Genomic DNA, 24,872 nt, shown 5'->3' with positions numbered 1-24,872 from the left:
CGGATCTAAGGGAGGAGGGGCCCCTCAGGGTGGTCGTGACAGCCCGCCCCCCTCCCTCCCAATGAAAATTTTATTGCAAGTGTTCATATTCTTACACAGATCAGTTTTCAAGTTTCTCGGCTAAATTTCGTGAAACAAAGTAGCACGATACGATTACAGTCTAAAAAATGACTTTCCAGTTACTCGCCTGTGGACCACATGGATGCACTCGCGGCCTAACCAGCAACAGAGAACATTCTAATGAGGCGAGGGGAACCACTGACAAGCTGACTAAAGGGGGAAAAAAGCAGCATCTCCGTCTTTACATTATCAAATAATCGTAAGTTTCAGACCTGTTCACAGCCGCAGCGCTCAGATAATATTGACAGTTCTGGGTCCACACTTTGAAGTTCTAAGAAGGGCATCTCGTTTTGTATCATCGCGAAATAGGCGAGAGAACGTCACGGGTATGATACGTTTGTTGGGGGTGGCAATCATTAAAACAAAATTATTTTTCGTTGTGGCGAGATTTTTTCCCGAAATTTCAGTCACCCAGTTTTTCCGTATGCGAAAATTTTTGCTGACTCACAGCTACACTGCGAGAAATGACTATCGTAAAAAAAATTAGAGAAATCAGAACTGCCACGGAAAGATTTAGGTATTCATCTTTCCCACATGCTCTTCGAGAATGGTACGGTCGAGAAATTGTCTGAAAGTGGTTCTATCAATCCTCTGCCAAGTACTTAACGTGAGAATCGCAGAGCAGTCATGTAGATGTTGATGTAGAGGGGTTTCGAAACCAAAGGAGCATGAAGAAGATTGGCACCATATGGCCGTAAGAATGCAATAAATATCGGGCTGTTTTGAAAAAAAAAAAAAAAAAAAGTGTAGAACTTAACTGTTCCGTAACAGAACCAGAAAAAACAGGCCAGCACGTCTATAAAATCGCGTCTGGTATTTCTCACACACAAACGTTCTAAACTTCCTCAGCTCTTCTACGAACTGTCAATTACCTAATCAATTGTCGTAAAGCAAAAATAGTTTCTGTATGTCCTCGTAACGGAAATTTGCTTCTTTTTACATTAAATCAATATATTTTTTTGTGAAATTTCTGTAAACTGGAACAGTGTTGTCGTCACCTTTGAGATACCTGTTGCTCTGTAATTGCTAATCAATATTCTGCAACAATTCCTCTGTTACTTCTATCTGCTTCCCGCTTCGATCTTCCCGTGTTCTGAGCCAAATATTCGGACTCATGTTTGAAGCGAAGGTTTATTTACAGTCTCGCTTCCATAGACCTTACAGACTTGACGTTGAATGTCAGCTATTATCAAGTTTCGCTATAAAAAGAAAAAATACTGTTAAAATTTTATATGCGGCGGCCGTTTCGGATGTTGTTCATTCTCAGAATAGTCTACTCCTACTCAAGTCTCAACTAAATGCGTGTTGCTCACACTCCTGCATAAAATAATCTGTGTGGTACATCTGCAAAACAACTGCAGTGTTGTTATGAGCCATCATAAAAACGAACTCTCGAATTTCCACGAAAAACTGTATTCTTAGCTGGTTTTGCAATGGACCGTTTTGTAAATATTGTTGGCTTCGCTCAAGTACACGGAAGTGGTAACCACCATTTCTCACTGCACACGCTACCACTTCGCCGAAAGAAGGCAGATATCTGAAGGCCATTTGCATCTAAATCATACCAAACAAAACGGAGACAATTGTTCACAAAACGGAGATAATTGTTCACTTATCTATGGCTTGCACACGGCACAGCCACGACTAACGTTACCCTGCGGACACACGGTGAAACAAATTTTTTCTTAAAATTATTTGTTTGGGGAAACGATACCACGACCATTAAAAAAATTGTGGTCAATATGAAAATGCTATATACTTATTACAAGATCCTTGTGTAGTTTAGAACTAAAAATCTAATACTTACTCCCCTCACTTTCTCTTCTTTCTGTGTTTTTGGTATTTCAGTTTTAAGTTTAGTACTACAGTTTTTTTTTGGCCGGCGAAATGCTACCCAACATTTTTATGACAGTTGCATTTCAAGCAGTCACTACTGGTTTGCCTCGGGTTTTTCTACCGTGACACCCCCTCCCCCTCCCTCGTAACTTCACGTGCCTCCAGTCTTGCCTAACAACATAATGTTGAGGACATCAGGCGTTTTAAGGTTTCGTACTATAAAGGCTATCTAATCAAGATATTTCCAAATACATCTCATCATAGCCGGCCGGAGTGGCCAAGCGGTTCTAGGCGCTACATTCTGGAACCGCGCGACCGCTACGGTCGCAGGTTCGAATCCTGCCTTGGGCATGGATGTGTGTGATGTCCTTAGGTTAGTTAGGTTTAAGTAGTTTTAAGTTCTAGGGGACTGATGACCTTAGAAGTTAAGTCCCATAGTGCTCAGAGCCATTTGAACCATTTTTGAACATCTCATCATAAACCAACAAAGATTTCAGTAATTCGTCGTTTATTACGTTTTTTACCCATCGTAACAAGGGTCTATAAAACAGGCTTTTAAATATACAACTGTATTTACAGAAACCTGACAGTCCTGATGAACATTCGAGCTCATAGAACTATATGACTACAGAGATTATAGGCTAATAAGGAAGCAGGTGGCTGGATTGAAATGCGGCAGTACTCTTCATTAAAACAATCCACGTGACAAATACCCAAAAACTGCAACCACCGATACCACTTCTTGGACGTTTTCACCTGTGGTTGCAGATTTAGGATGGCCTTCGCGTGGATCTTCATTAAGCGAAGCACGGCCACGATTGAAGCTAGCTCCTCATTTCTTAACGGCTAAAATGGAGCGAACACACTCGTTATAAACCTTGACCGATGTCAGACAGACACTGATGAGAAATAATAGTTGCTTGGCGATCTTTGCCAGCAACACATCTGTGAAGTCTCCAACTTCCTGTGAATGCGCACCTGTGCAACAAATAGCCAATAGAATATATGTTGGATATGATTCGTCGGCATACGAAATATGAGGAGGGAATTTACGGGAGAACATATCTAGGCCCTCTTTGCGTGTCATGTTCGTCCTAGATTATAGAACGCAGGAGCTTCACACAAAACGGTATCTGGCCCGCATCTCGTGGTCGTGCGGTAGCGTTCTCGCTTCCCACGCCCGGGTTCCCGGGTTCGATTCCCGGCGGGTCAGGGATTTTCTCTGCCTCGTGATGGCTGGGTGTTGTGTGCTGTCCTTAGGTTAGTTAGGTTTAAGTCGTTCTAAGTTCTAGGGGACAGATGACCATAGCTGTTAAGTCCCATAGTGCTCAGAGCCATTTGAACCATTTGAAAACGGAATTTTCACAGCGGAGATCTTGTACAGTTCTGTAATCTTAATCATTATTGCACTGCCATGGGCTTAATCTATGGTATAAAGTTAATTTCAGTCGCGTGTTTCCTTCTTCGCGTAGCAAAACATGTAAACCCCCGTGTAGTTGCCGTCATCAACGGACGAAAGTGTGTGCTACAGTTGCTAAGACTAAGTTACGCATCTCTCTCTATGGGCACTGTGAGAAAACATCAACCTTTGAGACAGAATGCTATTTGCTTTCTGAGATGATAATATTGCCCTCGTACAGCGAACAGATGCGACATCAGGCGTGTATATTACACAACAGCCACCAGAGCGATGGCATGTTTTATTAGTGTCGGGTGCACTACCGCTTTTCGTAATCACTTCAGTTACAGCACACCAGGTAACAGAATATATTACCCACACTGTTACGCATTTCAATTCACACGTGCCAACGGTAGATAAGTAATCTCAGTTAATAGTAAATTGTGTATTCCTGCTACTCGCATATATATACTTGCTGGGTTGGTTGTTAGCTTGACACTATGATGAACGAAGACCTACACTGCGCGTATGATAAAAATTACAGCTCCGTTTTACACTGCCTAACGCTACGGAAATTGAAATCGCTTTATTTCTGTTTGTGAATGATATAGTCATGGCCGAAATAATCACTCGAAAACTCGCATAAATTACTTCATAACGTTTTTTGAAAGTCGCACCAATAAACATTGATGAGTCCATTACGTCTTCTTTGACTGAAAGAATGGAGCTGATGTCATGTTGCAGATTACCAGGCAGTTACTTGAAACACAATCGACGTACTGAAAGCAAAGATTTTTTTTTTTCTTGCACGTCAATCGAGCGCTCTGTCTCGATTAATAAAGATTCTGAAACTTCCTGGCAGATTAAAACTTTACAGAAGCTCTCCTGCGAACCTTACAGAACTAGCACTCCTGAAAGAAAGGATATAGCGGAGACATGGCTTAGCCACAGCCTTGGGGATGTTTCCAGAATGAGATTTTCACTCTGCAGCGGAGTGTGCGCTGATATGAAACTTCCTTTCTTTCAGGAGTGCTAGTTCTGCAAGGTTTGCAGGAGAGCTTCTGTAAAGCTTGGAAGGTAGGAGACGAGGTACTGGCAGAAGTAAAGCTGTGAGTACCGGGCGTGAGTCGTGCTTCGGTAGCTCAGATGGTAGAGCACTTGCCCGCGAAAGGCAAAGCTCCCGAGTTCGAGTCTCAGTCGGGCACACAGTTTTATCTGCCGGGAAGTTTCATATCAGCGCACACTCCGCTGCAGAGTGAAAATCTCATTCTGGAATAAAGATTCTGTCAATAACTGAGATACAGAATACAAGCTTCAGCAAATTTTTAAACGTTCACCCACATGTTCATTCACGGATCCACATTGCGACTGAGTCGCTCACATGTAGAATGTTCGTCTCTTTTCGGTGACAGAGTTCATCCCTGCTTCCAAAGGAGTTTCGTTTCTTTTATGTCTAAACTGTTTATGTCCTTCCGACCACTTTTGTAGTGTTGGTGAAAGGTTTTTATACTTTGTGTCATTCTACTGAAAAAATGTCAGGCCTCTAACTGTTGGCTGTTTCTCCATGCGGAATTTATTGCTCCTCCAATGTAAACACTAGACGACATTACTATGGGGAGGGATGGGAGGGGGCAACAAGAACAACAACTCACTCAGCACAAATACCAGGAAACATAAACGGTACCTACACCAAGAAAAATCAAGATGTCAGCAGGAATTAACAGCTGAAAAAAATCATTTCCACAAAGGGAGCAGACAATCTCAAGTAATTTCACAAATCAAGAGTTGAGCAAGTGAAAAAGCTGTTGTGACTGTGGAACCAAGTATTTATTCAGCTTATGAAGGCAAGGGTGACTCAATATGAGATTAAATTGACATGTTAGCACCTACTTATACACAGTTGGAAGCAAACAATGTATGTGTGTGACAAACAAATTTTAAGCAGAGTGCCCACTATTCTGAAACTTCTTGGCAGATTGAAACTTTGGGACTTGAAACTGGAACCTTCCATCTCCCTTAATAGCTTTTTTACATAGTACCCACTCCTAGTCCACACCTACAGCCCACATCTGGTCCAGTGCACAGTTTTAATGTCAGGAAGATTAAGCATTGCACACCTTGTCCCAGTCAGAAATATTTTTTTTTTCTTCTTCTTCTTCTTCTTCTTCTTCTTCTGAAAACAGCCCCTGGGTTGGCACTAAGCCATATCAGTGATATCCTTACTCTCCCCCCCCCCCCCCCCCAGTCTCCTGTAATGTATGCATAAGAACTGAGGGTGTGAAATGGAGCATGAATTGAGCCTGGATAGCTCAGTCAGTGAGAACACCGCCCATGATAGACATGGTTCTGGGTTTCAGTTCCAGCACGGCACACATCAGAAATGTCAACCTAGCAGATTGGTTTGCAGCTGGGTTCTTGTTGACGAATTACAACAAATGAAAACAAAATGCAGGTAAGTGAAAATCCTGCACAGTTGAGGAAAGCAAATCAGCTCTAAGCTGCTTTGGAAGATGTATTTGTAACAATCCAAAAAATGCAGACTAAGAAGAAAATGGTTGAAATTTTCTTTCAAAGCAATAAATTCATTTTTTGATAGACACAATTAACAGTAAATATTGTATGGCTTAAAATAAGGTGTATGGTTTTCTTTTGGTCAACACATTGAATGCTTCTTTGTCAAGAAGTGTAAGCAAGCAGTTTCCCATGTAGCCATAAAAGGCTAGATTGACCCCATTTATATCCTAACAGAAAATCTGACATACTCTGTCTATAGAACACAAGTTCTCTGTGTCTTTAGCTAGGCCACAAATGCTATTACTGCAGGTGATGACACTTATGTGTTTGTTGCTGTGAACTCAAAATGAAACTCTATGACACGAGCGCAACCTGATTTAATTTCATAAATGCCATCATGGTTGCCTTTTTATTGTAAAACTATTTATTTGTATGAGCCACAATTGCAATTTCAGTTTTAGGGCCATCATCCAAGGGAAATAATTGTGCTTCAGCACACAACAAAACACAAAAATCATAAGACAGAGGTATGTCATTATTAACAACTTGTGCATGAATGACATCAAAGCACACAATGGAAAATTCAGAAGGAAATAATGGCAATATTATAAAAAGGAATGATTGCATCTCACCATATAGCAGAGATGTAGAGTCACAGACAGGCACAACAAAAAAACTATTAAACACGTAACCTTTTGGCCAGAAGGCCTTCTTCTGAATAGACAACATATACATACAAATTCACACATGCATGTCTACCTACTGGCCATGGCAGCCAGAGATGTTGGTCGTGTGTGTGTGTGTGTGTGTGTGTGTGTGTGTGTGTGTGTGTGTGTGTGTGGTCTATTTTGGAAGAAGGCCTTCTGGTTGAAAGCTTACACATTTAGTAGTATTTTTGTTGTGCCTATCTGCACCTCAATATCTCCATTATATGGTGAGTAACAATATTTCCTTTTCATAATATCGTCAATGACATCAAATCAAACATGCAGACATGACAACTCAATTCTTTCCAGTTGATAATGGCCACAGTGCTGAAACTGCAATAGTGTGTTGTATAAACAAATAATTTTACAGTCAAAACACACCTATGGTGTGACTTACAAAATTTTACTTGACTGAGACCAGTGGCTACAATAAGTTAACCTGATTAAACGCATAAATGAAATTCACAGGATGAGCGGCGTTTCCTATGTCCTTGTGACATTAAAATACTGTGTGCCAGAAAGCTGGAGCTCTACACTTAGGTGGCAGAAGTCATGGGATACCTCCTAATACCATGTCAAAGCTCCTTTTGCCCGGGATAGTGCAGTAATTTGATGTGGCATGGACTCAACAAGTCGTTGGAAGTTCCTTGCACAAATATTGATCCCTACTGCCTCTATAGCTGTCCATAATTGCAAAAGTGTTGCTGTTGCAGGATTTTGTGCACAAACTGACCTCTTGATTATGTCTCATAAATGTTTGATGGACTCATATTTGGCGATCCGAGTGGCCAGATCATTTGCCTGAATTGTCCAGAATGTTCTTCAAACCAATCATGAAAAATTATGGCCTGGTGGGACAGCATATTGTCATTCATAAAAATTCCATGATTTTTTGGGAACATGGAGTCCATGAATGGCTGCAAATGGTTTCCAAGTAGCCAAACACAATCATTTCTAGTCATTGTTCCATGTAAACACAGCCCACTCCATTATGGTGCCACCACCAGCTTGCACAGTGCCTTGACAACAACTTAGGTCCACAGCTCTGTGTGACCTGTGACTGTTGTGATTTACATGTACAGGGGAAAAGGAGACAAAGTCAGTGTCTACTGGATTATACTAACAGTGTATTTTTTTAAATTTATTTATTCTGAGTCATTCACCTGAATTTACTTAAACAGGCAGCTGTTTTATTCTCCACTTAAGTCTTCACCATCATCCATGTACTCAGTTTAATTGTGTTTATTATTTTGCCACTCAACATGAGTAATACGATATACACTATATAACTTCTCTATTGACAAAAAAGACTAAGCCTCAGGAAGAAATGTATGAAACACTCCAAACTGCATACTAACATAAGAAACACATGCAAAAAATGGTGTGATTGCATTGTTCTACAACAGCTACTGACATTTTATGTGGCCCTACAGAGAGCAGACCATTCTTTTTTTCCAGATTTCCTGTCACTGCCTCAGGAGAAGTTCACAGACTTTAAGGAACTAGAAGTATTTTGCTTTCTGCAGCACGAGACTACTATTCGTCACTATCACATGAGTGATGTAGCACTACTTTCAAAATATTTGATAGTATTAAGCACTTTACAATAAGAAAAGAAAGGAATCTTCCCTTTTTTGGAAGTATTTAACGCCACACGATGAACAAAATGTGTTTTTGTATATGTAATTTGCTAGTACCTATTTTGCTGCTGATGAAGTTCATATCACACTAGTTTCCACTGCATTAATTATTTACTATAAGAATGCTTGCATAATAACTAAAATATATACTGTATAATTACCCCCACAAGCACTTACTGTTAAAAATGGAACAGAATATTCTGAAGCTGTTCTCTGGTAAAATATATACACATGGGCATACCCCTTTTTCACTGTAGTCTTTTTTTATGTATTTGATATTAACATTTGTGTTTCATGTTTGTTCAAATGCTTCTAGATGTCAGTGTCACACTGCTACCAGGGGCAGGTGCCATGCACTGGTCAGAGGCATTAAACTTGAGATTGGGTCACTGGAGATTAGCATACAGAAGGCATGTCTATCTTGAGTGCAGAGGCCCGAATGCAGTGAGGAACGATCTCAGCTGGAAAAAGGTGAGATGAGGAGGGGGAAAGATAGTAGGGCAGGAGTGGGGGAAGATGCCGTAATGCTGCCTGTGCGAGTGTACAGGGATGTGGTGTGGACAGGATGGTGGGCTGCTAGGTGAAGAACTGGGAGGGGATGGTATATGTGAGGCTGCAGTGGGAGTGGGGAAGGGGATAGAGGCAGGTGGAGGATGGGGAGAAGCAAAGGATGAGGACAGGGAGGTTACAGGAACAAAGTACATGTTTCAGGGAGAATTTCCACCCGCACATTTCAGAGAAGCTGGTGTTGGCAGAAAGAACCCAGGTGGCATGGCCTGTGTAAGTCAATTACACAGTCTTGCACTTGAAGCTTGGCAGCTGGGTTGTCCAGGCATCTTTCGAGCATAGTTTGATGCTGGCCATTCATGTAGACAAACAGCTTGCTAGTGGTAAAACCCACATAGAATGCTGCACAGTAGGTGGTAGGCCACATGGCTGCTTTCAGCCTTTGATGGAGTAGGTAATGCCTGCGAATGATAGTGGGAGGATGTGTGGGCAAGCACTGCATCCAGATCTTTTACAAGGATATGGACCATGGAGCATGGGGTTGGGAGCAAGAGTGGAATACAGACATACAAGGATGTTAAAACTTCCTGGCAGATTAAAACTGTGCTCCAGACAGACTCGGACTTTTCCCTTTTGTAGGCAAGTGCCCTATCAACTAAGCTACCCAAGAACAACTCATGGCCTGTCCCTCACAGCTTTACTTTCACCAGTCCTTTATCTCCTACCTTCCAAATTTCACAAAACTTCTTCTCTGATACCTGTGCAATTTCTGTGAAGTCTGGAAGGTAGAAGACAATGTACTGGTGGAAGTAATGCTGTGAGGATGGGTCGTGAGGCGTGCTTGGGTAGCTCATGTGTTACAGCACTTTGCCTCAAAAGGCATAGGTCCCAAGTGCCAGTCTTGGTCCAGCACACAGTTGTAATCTCTCAGGAAGTTTATTATCGGTGCACATTCCCTGCAGGGTGATAATTTCATTCTGGAGACAAGGATACTGGCTGGGAAGACAAGGTGCAGGAGAACTTTATCTGGAAAAGGTGTGGAGATGCTGTCCCTGTCATACCCAGAGAGAGCACCACACAGCAAGGTCCCACTCCAGAGAGGCATAGCTTAGTTATACTCAGATGCCATAGAGCTCACACACAACAGAGTTTTATGCTTTTGCCTTGCATAGTATAAATAGTTCCCACACGAGCATCCATCTGTCAGATACAGATACAAGCAAACACACAATTTCATACTGACAGAGTGTATCATCAGTTAGTTTGACAGTATCAATACCATGCCTCTAGAGAACTTCATCTGTATGTATGCACAAGCACAGCCAAGAAGCCTCCAACTGGACATAACACTATTTGTGTTATCATTCACTGCAATCACAACTAGCCCAGTGTTCCCAGTTAGATCAGTGCAAGTGAACTTTTAAAAACATTGCCACACACATTCTCCACACTAAAGAAATGCAATATGGATTTTCTCTTAATAAATTATTGTAAATTTTTGCTGATTTGTGCTGCCTTCTGTTTTGCTATAGTTTAAGTCCATTCGACCCTGTGGCTAGGCTGTATAATTGACATGTTCAAGTAAGCCACCTCAACAACAGTAACTACTTTTGGTGGTAGGGGATCCTCTTCCTGTAACATTTAGGTTTGACACCAAGAGTATTTGGTGAATATAACAAGAGGGTAATTCCAATCTGTGAAGGTTTCAGCAAGAGCATTCGCATTTTTGCTAAGGAACTGCTGATCACTGCAGGTGCAATGATAACAGGTAATCAGGCTCTATGGGATGAACTTCTTGGTATGGTGTAGGTGTGAGCTAACAAAATTGAGGTATTGTTGGTGGTTGATAGGTTTGATGTGAGCAGAGTTACTGATTGTGACACCCTTGTCATGCAGATCGACAGTGAGGAGGTGGCTTGCTGGGCTGAGGAGGACCAGGTGATGTGAATGGGAGAGGAGGTGTTGATTTTCAGGAAGAATGTGGAATGGATGTCCTCACTCTTAGTCCAGACCATGAAGTTGTCAGCAATGAATATGAACATTTAGTTTGAATCAGTGGGTGATTTCTCCCAATTGATTAATTGCGGAACTTCTGCAATGCTCAGTTTCAGTGATCAAGCAGCGTGAATATGGCAAAGCTGCTGTACTGGAATTCAGTAAGAGCAGGATTCAAGTCCCTACCTGGGTATAGTAATTTATGTGGTGTTTTTTTTTTTTTTTTTTTGGTTTGTCTCAATCAACCTGACAATTCCCAAGATGGTCCATCGAAAACCCATCACTGACTTCCTTCTACAGTCTTCCTCCACCTAAGACAGTACTTTGTCTCTAATGACCTTGACACTAATGAGACTGTAATGTAAACTGACTACCATGGCAGTACAAGTGGGACTGATGACCCTGTAGTTTGGTCCCTTTCCTCCTCAAGCAAACCAACAGTACAAGTGCTTACGGTACATGACAGGTTACTAATGATAAATTTATTTGTATTTCCATTACAAAGTGGCTATAAATATGATGCAGTGGTTCCCACAAATCAAGCATCTTATTTGAGATGCTTCCTCTAGTCAGCAGCCATAAGGCTGGTTGACAGCAGTTCCCCTTTCTTCTCTCTTGTCTCCTTTCCATTTCACCTCATAGTATGAAGAACAATTCATATCCTCCATTATTTGTTTAATGTATTCTAGTCTGCATATTCCTCTGTAATTTTTGCCTTCTACTACTCCCTCAGTTATTCTTTTTAATAAACCGTTGTTTCTGAGTATACAGCCTATCAGCTGAGCCCTTCTTTTAGTGTGTTTCATGAAGCAAATTTTCTCTTGCTCTAATGAAAACTTCCTCATTTATAATCATTTCTCTGCAGCTTATTTTCATCATTCTTCTGTAGCACCATGTTTCAAATGCACTGAGTCTCCTCTACTCTATCACTCCTATTGTCTAAGCTTCGCTGCCAGCAGTTGCAATGCTCCACACATATGTCTTCAACATTTGTTTCCTCACATCACAGCTTATGTGGCTTGTAATGAATATGTTTTTCTTCTTATTAAAAGCATTCTTGGCATGGGCAATTCTGCATACTAATTAACATATGGAATTCCTCCTCCATTATTCTATCCACTGTGTTCAAGATTTTTTGCCAGTCTCCTTCACTTTCTGCAATTAGTGTTACATCATCAGCAAATCTCAGCATGTCTACCTAATCTCCATGAATTGTTACTCCTATGCTTATGTCTTCTCTCACCCTGTTCAATTGTCTTCTGTATGTATAAATTAAATAAGTACGGGGATATAGAGCAACCTTGCAATACCCCATTTAGAATGCTAGCTGATTCTTCTTCATTAACACAGTGAAGTACTCCAATTTCACATATGCACATGTTATATGTAAGTCTTCTCTATTTAAAGCTGATTACTGATTAGCAAAGGATGCTGAATAACATGTTCCAGTTGAAATCGTCAAATGCTTTCTCAAGATCTACAAATGCTCTGAATATACTCTTACCCCTCTTCAGCTGTTTCTCTGTCACTTGCAACAGTGTCAATACTGTTTCTCTTGTTCCCACACCTTTTCTAAAACTGTACAGGTCTTCAGGTAATTGTCCCTCAAATTTGTTTTTTGATTCTTCTGAGAATAATTTTGGTGCATATAAGACAAGTAAGGTAAACAATATTCCTGACTCAAAACACTAACTTTCTTGTTTAACACTAAAACATTGTTTTGACGGCATAATCCTTCAACAGCCATTATGTAACCACTCAAATACAAAGGAACATCATTCAAAATACTTTGTATCTTTCCTCAGAGTGCTGCAGCAACTTCAGTCTCCCTTCAGTCAGACTGGGGCATTTTTCTTGGACACACTGAGTATGGTCTTGAACCTGAATTTTTCACACAAATGTGACACATGTGGCAAGGGATTGGAAGCAGAAGAGGCCTAAAACTTAACCAGATTAATTCCTGTGTAAATGATGGAATATCACTTTGGGAGAAGTGGAATCATTTTTTGAGAGAATTATCTTCATTTCTGGATCTAATAAAAAATAGTAAAAGCCTTGGAGGAGGATGTGGTTTTGCTGTTCCAGTTCTGGGTGGTATTGTGAAGTGAAATGAGAGCTCCTTTTGTGGAAGTCCTCTACAGTGGATTCATAAGCGTCACCCAAGTGCAAGAGCTTTTCTATGCATCCATTCAGTATGCCACATTCTAACACTAGCATACCATACCTCATCAGAAGTTGGGTAACCTATGAAATCAGCCATATCATACAAGCGTAATCCCAAAAGTAAGGTCTCCTAATTTATTTTATAAGTACATATACCTGTTTATTTCTACAATGGTTTACATCAGTTTATAGCTTGAACATTTAGCTATTTTTCGACATAATCATCATTTCTGTTGATGCATTTTTGTAGACACTGTGGAGGTTTTTGTAAGCCCATGTCATACCACTCTCTGCCATGTTGTTCAGAAAGTTATGAACTACTTCTTTCACCTCGCCGTCGGAGCTGAATCACTGGGACCACAATTAAAGCTGACAGGTACTGTGAGACTCTGAAAATACTCAAACGGGCAATTTAGAACCGGAGAAGAGGAATGTTGAGCAAGGGCGTACACATTCTCCATGACAATGCTCGCCCACACATCGCTCATCAAACCATTGCTCTCCTGCAACAGTTTCAGTGGAACATAATCACCCACCCACCCTATAGTCCTGACTTGGCACCCAGTGAGCATCACCTGTTCCCTAGGTTAAAAGAACATTTGGCCGGAAAGCAATTCAGCTACAATGACGAGGTGAAAGAAGAGGTTTATAACTTTCTGAACAGCACGGTGGCGAGCTGGTATGACATGGGCATACGAAAACTGCCAGAGCGTCTACAAAAATGCATTGACAGAAATGGTGATTATGCCAAAAAACAGCTAAATGTTCAAGCTGTAAACTGATGTAAACCATTGTAGAAATAAACAGGTCTATGTACTTATAAAAAAAATAGGAGACCTTACTTTTGGGATTACCCTTGTACATCACCTTAGCTGAAAACGCCTTCTATAAGGGCATGGCTGTCAAGCAGACGTCCATTTCTATGAATGACCATCAGCAAACTGTAGCAGAGGGTGAAGTTCAACACCAGTGCCATATTATATTATGTATCACTATGTGAACAACTTCAATGACTGCTCCAAAACTCATGGACACTCCCTCCTCACCTTCCATGAGTTACACTGGTTTGCACAGATGGGAAAACCCCTCTAAAACATATTTCTGTTCCATAACCATCATGACAAATTTCCAATAGCTACTGTCTTAGAATAACCTCAATCCAATTCCCCAATCCATTAAATGCCCCACCCCTACCCCACATACATGCAAGTTTTCCTCTGCATCCAGTTTAATTACAACTCTCATCCAAACTGTTATGCCGGCAATCCCTCTCTCTTCCTCCATCCTAAGATTTCTAATTGCCTTATACCAGAAGTATGAACTATAATAGGAAGGTTAAGCCAGCCGTATGTGATACTAGTAACAAAAACAAATTCAAACACAATGACATTGCTTAAATAAAAAAAAAAAAAAATACAGATTTTCCAGGTGAAGCTCCCAAATTCTCAAAAAGAACATAACTAATGGAAATCAACATTGTGTGATATGTTTCTAACACTAAATTTATTCTAAATGGAACTAAATTTATCTTATCAGTATATGTTGTGAGACAACTACAATATTGCTGTGTCAGAAGACTATGAAAGTTAAGCTGTAATTAATAGTTATCTAAATAGGCCTGCATGAGCAGGCAACAGTACAACCATATTAGCAGTCCAACAGCATTAGACCTACTTCTTGAAGCAAACAGAAACTGCAATAAGAGCTATTTTATACAATAACATGAAATCTGAGATGAACTGCTGGCATACTGTCTGCTAAGGCACTTCAGTCTGAGTTCTAAATGGCAGGAAACTTGGATGAGCAGTTAATATATGACCATTATATGTAACTATTCAACTTTGCTGGCTGATTTCTATACCCTGTGGACAGTAGTTTTCTGTTTCTGAATAAAATTTCCCTAATAATCATGTTTCTCGACAGTTGTTGATTTGTATTTCAATGAGTTGTAAAATTTATCGCAATCTTTAAACAAGACAGATGGTTTGCAGTGTGTATTTCTGATACATATGATACAAAATTTAAATATCTGCATGTACTGCAAAGTTAAATTTACTTAAATAGGCGTTAATTCTAGAGGGTTCAACTAAACCTACTGAAATATATTGTTGGCATTGTTCCACAATGTAATGATGGGACATGTGCTGTCACATGTGCACAAAAAAAGAGAGAACAGGACACTGATAATATCTCTTTTGTGTCTATATTAGTTTTTGGAATGTAGACTCTAGTTATAGATGGTACTGTAGTGTAAACTGAAGTCTATGTTAGATTGAAAAGTGAGTTCAGTTGGGAGTTGGCGTAGTAGTATCAAACACTTCAGTTAATCAAGTCTTTTTAATGTATGTATACTCTATAATATTTAAGAACAATCAAAGGATAAGAACTCCATAAATAAACACTGTATTAGTGATAAATAAATGGGATTTTGAGGGATCAAGCATTTTATGCTGGGTTGTCAAAGCAGCTTGGAGACTTCAGGGAATATGCAGCAGCCAGTCTTTTGTTGCTATACAGTGCCATAATAATGATGCTCTCTGCAGCTTTCCTGGCATGACTACTGTACTGTTATTGGGAGTCATGCACCTGTAATGGGCTCATCATCAGTGTTCTCCAGTAAAAATGTGTTCAAAGTACCACAATAGGAAATAGCTCATGGACAAATCAAACATCACCAACTATGATGTATACATGAAATACTTTTATGCTGGTAATGTAGTTGCATTTAATATGGAACATTAATGCTTACTAGACATTTAACAAACCTAAAATCTATGTTGTAGGTATTTTCAATATTTTTACCCAGAACTCCCACCATAAGTATTTCACAGTTGTATATACCTACCAGTTCAATGAAAGAAAAGAAAAACACTATTAGTGACTTCACTCACAGATGTAAAATGTGCACATTTGACAAGATCAAGATGTGAAGCAAACTGGAACAAAAATTAGATCACAGAAAACAGCTCAAAATAAATGGATGGTTCAGCAGCACAGTCCGGCTGGTGGGAAAGGAAAAGGGACAAATGAAGAGGCAGAAGGAATGTCGGGTTGGCGGGAAGAAGAGACAGGGAGGAGTGAGAGCAGAGAGGGGGGGGGGGGGGGAAGGCCACAGAGGCAGTATGTGCAACAGGATGCCGGCACCACCAGCAACCCATCCCAACCCCACACCATAACATGATTGCGAGACAATGCAGGTACCAAACAAGAGAAACAAAATGGCACGAAAGACCAGAGAAAAGATAAGGAAAAATTGCGGTGGGGGGAACCTGGCCGATGTGGAGGCAAAGACAGAGCCAAAAGGCTTCAAAATCAATGCCAGCACTAACCGAGCGACTACATTACTGGAAGGAAATTCTGGTACATAAATCTGAGAGGGCATACCACATTCATGAAGAAAACTGCAGACAGATGCAACCAAGTGAGGGTTGTCTGCTGACACGCAGGACAAGGAGAGTGCAATGGCATATTTAGTAGGAAGGACCAAAAGGCAGCAGTTCTACAAAATATGGATCACCATGAGACCCCCTCTCCCCCTACCAACTACAAAGGAGGGTGGCTAATTATGGAGTAAAAAACCATGAGTCAATCTAGTATGTTGGATACTAAGATGGTAGAGGATGATAGATTCCTGCTGGGAAAGGCCAAGGGAAGAACGCCACATGGTGGGAATTCCCTTAATCACACAAAATTTATTAGACAGCGGTGTGGCCCCACCACTAGTCAGCCCATGACTGAGCGAAAATGCATTTGACGTGAAGATGCAAATCTGTGCCTGGAGGGGTCATGAAGAATGGGAGGATAGGTAGCTGACATCCCAGACAGATGTTTGCTACTCAGTGAATCCACACATAACCAAATTTGGGTGATGGAGGACCATTTAATAAAGCACAGGACCCAGTAAACGGCCATCAGTTCTGTGGTTAACACTCCACAAGTGTCAGGCAAGAGATGGGTGTTCTGTGCCAACAAAACAAGTGAAAGCATATCCCACATGATCAGCAGATTTAGAGCCACTGGTTAAAAGCAATAGCATCCCAAAACTCTTGTAAGGGCGGACAGAACAAACAACAGAATTTTATTGTAGTAATGGAGGCTTTCGGATCCTCGGAGAGATCCATTCAAATCCAGGGTCAAGGAGCTAACCAGGGGGAGAGGGGGGGGGGGGGGATTGGCTAACTTTAATACTAATTAACTTCCGCAACTGGTAGCTCCAATGTAAGCACGGTTAAGATATTTTTGTGACATTATTGGCCTTGTCTTGGCCGTGCTGTACAGTGAGTCAATGTGAAGCTGGATTTGTTTGCACAGGTGCACATTGCACTGGTGCTGGTGGAGACTATTGAGAGTTAGGGCTGTACTAGGCATGGTCTGATGCTCAACAGGACTGGGAAAAGGAAGTTGGTGGAGTTAATTAGTGAGAATATAGCAAGCTGGTCTGAGGCCACACATGATCATGTGTGGGAGATTAGGATTTTTTTAGGATAAATCATAACAACAGATTACCCTCCCTTGTAAGTATCTCCAGTCATTTAGAGACTTCAACATTTACACAAAATATAGTATGCACCACTCAGAAGTGCGCAAACACCTTATAATTACTCATTTTTCATCAAAATGTGCAGTCTGTTAATAATATTTACCAGCTTGAAGCTGAATTACAGCACAGTGGTATACAATTACAGAACCCTGGTGTGGAGCAAACGAAATACAGCATGTAGTGCTATCATATGAATGTGCAAGCTGCAACTCTAAGAACTACCTTGAAGTATGGGGGATCATGGTATTTATACCAGGGGTGGCAGCATTTAAAAAGCTAGAGCAACTCTGATCACACTTAAAAAGTAGATACACATTTTGAATTTGCAGCCAATGAACCAATGAAACTAGACATCTGTATGAAGTTACTCATTCTAAGAATGTACAGCTTTCCTAGCGGTAACATGGACACTTCCTTCATCAAGGTAACTGAAACCCGGGAAAGCATCTCAGCCTCTAACACTAACAAAATAATATGTGGAGTCATGAATATTAACATATGTGTTGATGGTGGTGTTAGTAATGGCATCCTAAGCATATCAAATCCTTTTTGGCATGGCACAAATGGTAAACTCTTATACTAGGGTATCAAAAAGTTATGCATCAGTCCTAGACCACGTAGCACCTACAGCATTCAGCAGGGAAAATTGTAAATTATTGTTAAGAGGTCTTGGCCTTTCAGGCATTAATGCCATATTATAACAGTAAAGATAGGATTTGTAAAAATAAAAAAAACTACAGGCCTACAAAAGCATCTTCATAAGCTAATATGCTACAAGAATAGTATTATTTTTATTTTAACAAAGCACAGGTTAGTTTCCAAAGTGGGAGATGTACAATATCAGCTGTTACAGAGTTCGCAAGCAGTACTTGAAGTTCTTTTCAAGGATGACTGTGTTACAAGCTTATTCTCAGATTTACCCAAGGCTTTTGACACTGCTGACCACAAAATACTGCCAAAAAAAGCTGGAAGCACTACATACAAGAGTAACAGCAAATGATTGGTTCCTATTTCACCTGGAAAGCAGGGATCAAAAGGCAGAGACAGTTCACACATCTGCTGATGATAAATTTTTAGTAAAACAATTGGCAGACATGGGACATGTAAACATCGGTGCTCCTCAGGGTGGTATATTGGCTCCATTTCTGTTCTCAATATGTATGAGTGAGTTTTCAGACAGTGTAAGACATGGAGAAATGTTCTCTTTGCTGATGACAGCATCATCATATACACACCAGAGCTCCTATTAGAGAAATCAAGTGAAACTCTCAAGGATGTTTAAAACTGGTCAGTACACAAGAACCTCATTTATCCAAGCCACATTAATCCAGATTTCCAGCTTATTTGGATCTGTTTTTTGTTGACTTCTCTTATTTTGACACAAAAATGTGTTGTATACAGCTAGTACATCATGCAATATACGTAGTTCTTATGTTGTTACTGCAGGTAGCATCAAGATCACTGGTCTCTTGCTTCCAGACTAGGCGACACTAACATAGATGCCAGGATGCACACTGACAGTGATGCCAGTCATGGCCTGAAGGTTGTTGTTGTTGTTGTTGTTGTTGTTGTTGTTGTTGTTGTGGTCTTCAGTCCTGAGACTGGTTTGATGCAGCTCTCCATGCTACTCTATCCTGTGCAAGCTTCTTCATCTCCCAGTACCTACTGCAACCTACATCCTTTTGAATCTGTTTAGTGTATTCATCTCTTGGTCTCCCCCTACGATTTTTACCCTCCACGCTGCCCTCCAATACTAAATTGGTGATCCCTTGATGCCTCAGAACATGTCCTACCAACCGATCCCTTCTTCTGGTCAAGTTGTGCCACAAACTCCTCTTCTCCCCAATCCTATTCAGTACCTCCTCATTAGTTATGTGATCTACCCATCTAATCTTCAGCATTCTTCTGTAGCACCACATTTCGAAAGCTTCTATTCTCTTCTTGTCCAAACTATTTACAGTCCATGTTTCACTTCCATACATGGCTACACTCCATACAAATACTTTCAGAAATGACTTCCTGACACTTAAATCTATATTCGATGTTAACAAATTTCTCTTCTTCAGAAACGCTTTCCTTGCCATTGCCAGTCTATATTTTATATCCTCTCTACTTCGACCATCATCACTTATTTTGCTCCCCAAATAGCAAAACTCCTTTACTACTTTAAGTGTCTCATTTCCTAATCTAATACCCTCAACATCACCTGACTTAATTCGACTACATTCCATTATCCTCGTTTTGCTTTTGTTGATGTTCATCTTATATCCTCCTTTCAAGACACTGTCCATTCCATTCAACTGCTCTTCCAAGTCCTTTGCTGTCCCTGACAGAATTACAATGTCATCGGCGAACCTCAAAGTTTTATTTCTTCTCCATGGATTTTAATACCTACTCCAAATTTTTCCTTTGTATCCTTTACTGCTTGCTCAATATACAGATTGAATAACATCGGGGAGAGGCTACAACCCTGTCTTACGCCCTTTCCAACCACTGCTTCCCTTTCATGTCCCTTGACTCTTATAACTGCCAACTGGTTCTGTACAAATTGTAGATAGCCTTTCGCTCCCTGTATTTTACCCCTGACACCTTCAGAATTTGAAAGAGAGTATTCCATTCAACATCGTCAAAAGCTTTCTCTAAGTCTACAAATGCTAGAAACGTAGGTTTGCCTTTCCTTAATCTTTCTTCTAAGATAAGTCGTAAGGTCAGTAATGCCTCACGTGTTCCAGTATTTCTACGGAATCCAAACTGATCTTCCCCGAGGTCGGCTTCTACTAGTTTTTCCATTCGTCTGTAAAGAATTCGTGTTAGTATTTTGCAGCTGTGGCTTATTAAACTGATTGTTCGGTAATTCTCACATCTGTCAACACCTGCTTTCTTTGGGATTGGAATTATTATATTCTTCTTGAAATCTGAGGGTATTTCGCCTGTTTCATACATCTTGCTCACCAGATGGTAGAGTTTTGTCAGGACTGGCTCTCCCAAGGCCGTCAGTAGTTCCAATGGAATTTTGTCTACTCCGGGGGCCTTGTTTCGACTCAGGTCTCTTTTCTCCAAAGGTCTCTTTACTTTTCCTGTAGGCAGTATCTATCTTGCCTCTAGTGAGATAAGCCTCTACATCCTTACATTTGTCCTCTAGCCATCCCTGCTTAGCCATTTTGCACTTCCTGTTGATCTCATTTTTGAGACGTTTGTATTCCTTTTTGTCTGCTTCATTTACTGCATTTTTATATTTTCTCCTTTCATCAATTAAATTCAATATTTCTTCTGTAACCCAAGGATTTCTACTAGCCCACATCTTTTTACCTACTTGATCCTCTGCTGCCTTCACTACTTCATCCCTCAAAGCTACCCATTCTTCTTCTACTGTATTTCTTTCCCCCATTCCTGTCAATTGTTCCCTTATGCTCTCCCTGAAACTCTCTACAACCTCTGGTTCTTTCAGTTTATCCAGGTCCCATCTCCTTAAATTCCCACCTTTTTGCAGTTTCTTCAGTTTTAATCTACAGGTCATAACCAATAGATTGTGGTCAGAGTCCACATCTACCCCTGGAAATGTCTTACAATTTAAAACCTGGTTCCTAAATCTCTGTCTTACCATTATATAATCTATCTGATACCTTTTAGTATCTCCAGGGTTCTTCCATGTATACAACCTTCTATCATGATTCTTAAACCAAGTGTTAGCTATGATTAAGTTGTGCTCTGTGCAAAATTCTACCAGGCGGCTTCCTCTTTCATTTCTTAGCCCCAATCCATATTCACCTACTACGTTTCCTTCTCTCCCTTTTCCTACACTCGAATTCCAGTCACCTATGACTATTAAATTTTCGTCTCCCTTCACTATCTGAATAATTTCTGTTATTTCATCATACATTTCTTCAATTTCTTCGTCATCTGCAGAGCTAGTTGGCATATAAACTTGTACTACTGTAGTAGGTGTGGGCTTCGTATCTCGGCCACAATAATGCGTTCACTATGCTGTTTGTAGTAGCTTACCCGCGTTACTAATTTCCTATTCATTATTAAAGCTACTCCTGCATTACCCCTATTTGAGTTTGTGTTTATAACCCTGTAGTCACCTGACCAGAAGTCTTGTTCCTCCTGCCACCGAACTTCACTAATTCCCACTATATCTAACTTTAACCTATCCATTTCCCTTTTCAAATTTTCTAACCTACCTGCCCGATTAAGGGATCTGACATTCCACGCTCCGATCCGTAGAACGCCAGTTTTCTTTCTCCTGATAACGACATCCTCTTGAGTAGTCCCCGCCCGCACGGCCTGAAGGTAGACTGTGAAATTTCATTTGCTACCTGGGGTCAATGGAAGCACCCGATTCCACCTGTCTGCTTTGACCCGTGACGTAAGGGTGTTGTGGGGTGTGAAGTCAATACGGTGCGGAGTTTGTAGTTCTCATCTTGTTGTGTTTGATGGCGCCCTGTGTGTGTGTGTGTGTGTGTGTGTGTGTGTGTGTGTGTGTGTGTGTGTGTGTGTGTTTTAGTGATGGCCAACCTAATTTGCAGCCCTGAAATTTGTTGGTGGTAAGTAATTGTTTTTTGGGTCTATTTTTCTTGAGTTGTAATGTTTCGCATATTTATTGTGTATGTAGCGATGTTTGACTTTTGAATTTGTCAGGTGTAGTTTTGGTTCTGTTTTTCGTAGTTGAAGGTGTTGGTTTTTTCATATCAACAGTTTTGGTTGACCTATAGAGGTCAAGGGAAATGACCAATTACAATTTTCGTATTGTTTTATATGTAGGTATCGGTGTTTTGGTATCGTCAGCTACGGTCAAGGAAATTTTTTGATTCCACTTCCATAGTTTTTGCTGTAGGCGTTGGTGTTTTGGTATTGTTAGCTGCAGTTGACCTATATAGGCCAAGGGAAGTGTCCGATTACCATAGATTTTGTAACCTTTTTTTCTCTCGTCATTTTGTGTTTTTGGGGTTATGGTGTGTGGTTTTTTTTTACTGTTATATTTAGCTTGTCTGCTCCCTAAAACCCCCAATGTCTCACGGTTGTCCTGCTAGTTTGATTGTATTTTTGGAGGGAGATGTTATTGTCTTATTTATAGGTATTTTCGTATTTTTTACTATGTAGTGACATCATAGGCGCCATATTTGAGATGCTTAGAGTAGCCATTTCTGCCATATTGATGACGTCACGGGTCAAAGCAGATGGGTGGAATTGGACACGGTACACCTGCTACCTGTTATATTACAGGGAATGATGGTGAAGTGGACAATGAGAGTGGCATTACAGAGGAAGAACTAATGCCTAATGTGGAGGAAGCTGGAAAAACTACTGGTTTACCTAGGACATCAGCTGGAAATAACCCCAGCTGAAAGATGTTAATGAAATTACTACACTATCGTGCTGCTCTCAAATGCCACTCCAGTTTAAAGCAAAAGAAATTTACACGCTAGGCCTATTTTAGTAAATAAATGTGGGTGGACTACAATAAGTGCAGAGTTTAAGTGCTAAAAAGTGTTACTTGTTAGTGACAATATGAAAGGTTTGTGTATTGTAGTATACATTACAGTTTTTGCATTTAGAACAAGAGTTGCCAATCTGAATAACATCCAGTCCCACCTAATCTGAACAAATGAGGTTGTTGCGCATAAAATAATTTAACATCAAATAAAAAGAAAACAAACATTATACACTTCAGGTAAAGGGGGGAAAATAAGTGTTGCATCAAGCATAGGAGCCTACAAGATAAATCTATAAAATGAACAACAACCACAAAGTTTTTTTATGGATGAACACTGATTCTCAGGTAACATGGAATGAACACACACACACACACACACACACACACACACACACACACAGAGAGAGAGAGAGAGAGAGAGAGAGAGAGAGAGAGAGAGAGAGGAGGGGGGGGGGGGAGCCTGCATGTTGGAAATATTACTATTTCACTAATAGCTCTATACATAATCATGGAAGAAGAGACAGTTTAGACTTCTTTTTGCCACGGAAAAACAAGCAAAAAACTCAAAACAACATTTTTTATCAGCGAATCAGCTGTGTAATATATTTTGATAAAATATCTGTTTGCAAAGGGAGCTATGACATTTTTTTTATAAGTAAAGCATACTACACAGTCAAAGCTTGCTTAAAGAACTCAGAAGTGGTTATTTACGAAAGGGGATAGCTAAAACACCTTGTCACTCTATAATGCTTTTACAAGAAAATCATGTGTCAAGAGCTACAGTGAATGACTGCAATGTCATGTCATTTTCCTGAGTTCAACATCTTACTCATCATGGGGAAAGGGGGGGGGGGGATGCTGACTCAGGTTTCCACGTGGATTGAGAGGCGAACATGAAGACAGGCATGTTTACGGGCATAGAGGCAGTTTTCTGAAGAGAACGGAGTTAGTGCAAGGGGAATAGTTAAGGAATCACCATTGGGTACCCTTGATTTGTTCAGTAATGAACAAATATGTTATGAAGTATCTGGTGCAAACAGTGTGTATATCAAAGAGCATTGTACAATAGGGACCAATCTCTTGTGACAGCACAGCTGTTAGGCACTGACCTCATACTTGGGAGGTTGGAGTTTGCTCTGCCTATCCATCTTAATACAGATTTTCTGTAGTTTCCCTAAATCATTTTGGGCAAATGCTGGTACGCTTCTCTCTCTCTCTCTCTCTCTCTCTCTCTCTCTCTCTCTCTCTCTCTCTCTGTGTGTGTGTGTGTGTGTGTGTGTGTGTGTGTGTGTGTGTGTGTGTGTTTCAGCTATTAATTTTCATCATATAATAATGCCAAATCCTATATCACTGTAAGATATGTGGATGAATAAACAAAGAAATGAGAGGCAACCTCAATTTCACATGAAGCCACCAAAAATCCTGGAAGAATTTACAACCCAACTGCTACCTTACAAACTACTAATTCTTGCACTATGTAACTGATCAGTCACTACAACAAAGAGCATGGAGTGGAAGCACAAATACACTCAAACCTTCCTACATGTCTGTTCATATTTTTAAGAACTTTGACACTTACTACTGATGAATATTTGTAATTCATGTGCCATACAAAGCAAATGCAAAAGTGACAACATAAACTATAACTTTACTTTAGCCATAGTAACTATTATGTGCAGAACAGAACCAGTCAGCATAAACTGTTACTTACAATGTGGATATTTTACTTAATATTTGCAACTCTCATCGCCTGTTGTATCTAACACTTATTCATGCCTAGCCAACACACAAATGTCCTGGATATTATCAAACTCCAAAAACATTATGACTATTACTGCTGCTGAGCATTTCTGATAAAGAGCATGAAATACTAAATCAATTGTAGAAGTTGTTGTTCTTTATAAAACTTTCTCTAACACAATGTAACACAACCTGCACATTGGGAAATGAATCTAGTACAATAAAACCCTGAAGTAAACTGGTTCTTATATAACGTGCCTACTGAGGACATATT

At 40.3% G+C, this 24,872-nt stretch overlaps 1 protein-coding gene across 2 annotated transcripts in view; it reads right to left on the bottom strand.

Moving 5' to 3' along the window:
* Positions 1-24,872, bottom strand: part of LOC126161523 (zinc transporter 2) — a 145,821-nt gene that overhangs the window by 120,257 nt on the left and 692 nt on the right. The gene's annotated exons all lie outside the window — the stretch shown is intronic.

The sequence above is a fragment of the Schistocerca cancellata genome, chromosome 2, assembly GCF_023864275.1.
Source record: "Schistocerca cancellata isolate TAMUIC-IGC-003103 chromosome 2, iqSchCanc2.1, whole genome shotgun sequence".
NCBI lineage: Eukaryota > Metazoa > Arthropoda > Insecta > Orthoptera > Acrididae > Schistocerca > Schistocerca cancellata.
This window is presented reverse-complemented; position numbering and strand designations above follow the sequence as displayed.